Consider the following 970-nt stretch of genomic DNA (forward strand, 5'->3'; position numbering starts at 1 on the left):
GGCGGCCTCCGCAGCCTGCCCCGCTGCCTGCGTCAGCAGCGAAATCAACCGCGGCGAAGGGCGTTTGAGTCCTGTTTTTTGTCGCGCGGGAGTGGGATGGGTGGGTGAGTGGGTGGAAGGACGGAGGGATGGATGGACTGATGGATGGATGGAAGAACAGTTTACATTTGAGAAGAAATGCTCATTCAAGTTACCAGGCCTCAGTGCCTGAAATGTGGTATCTCTGTCTCTGCCTGAGTCCCTGCATACAATAAAAAAGTATCCTGATTACCTTGGGAGACCTGGGGCTCTCTGTCCCCCACAGGTTGCCCTGGGGCAAATCACTCAGTAAACCACCAGCCCTCCAGCATTTGCAGGATCAAGCTTCAAATTGTATGGACACAAATCCTTTACCCGCAGTTGTCCTCCAGAAGAAAGCCGTGCAGTCCTTTTCTGTAGCGTTCTTTTGGGTAAATCCAAGCTTTCTGCCAGGGGTGTACAGCGTGAAGCACTGGCACCCCATTACAGCTGTATGCCCAACTGCATAGTTCCTAGTACCACACGGTTACCTAGGAGTGGGATTTTGTGATGGCTGAGACTGCATACCTTTGTGGAATTAAATATTGGCCAAAACAAATGTCATGATAAAATTTCCATTGATGTCAGTGCATCCAGTGTTTTACCTGTGGGAGACAAATCAGCTCCTAGCAAAGGGTGGTTTATGGAAGTCTACCTAAATCAACAAGGCAGTATCTTTCATGATTCCTCTTAACAAGGGCAATACATTCTTTCCTCCACCTCAAGATGTTGAGGGCCTTGGCATGGAATTAAGGTGAAGAGAGAAATGATGGATTTGTGCCTATGGCATTTTCATGCTTTTTCTCACAATTAAGTACAATTTTTCTCTTTGTTAAAGACAAGCCCAGGAAGAAAGATTGTCTAAATTAAAATGAGATAGAAAAAGTAGTTCTAACAAACATATTAAAAGAGT

Source organism: Charadrius vociferus, unplaced genomic scaffold, assembly GCF_000708025.1.
Source record: "Charadrius vociferus isolate BGI_N301 unplaced genomic scaffold, ASM70802v2 scaffold586, whole genome shotgun sequence".
NCBI classification, from domain to species: domain Eukaryota; kingdom Metazoa; phylum Chordata; class Aves; order Charadriiformes; family Charadriidae; genus Charadrius; species Charadrius vociferus.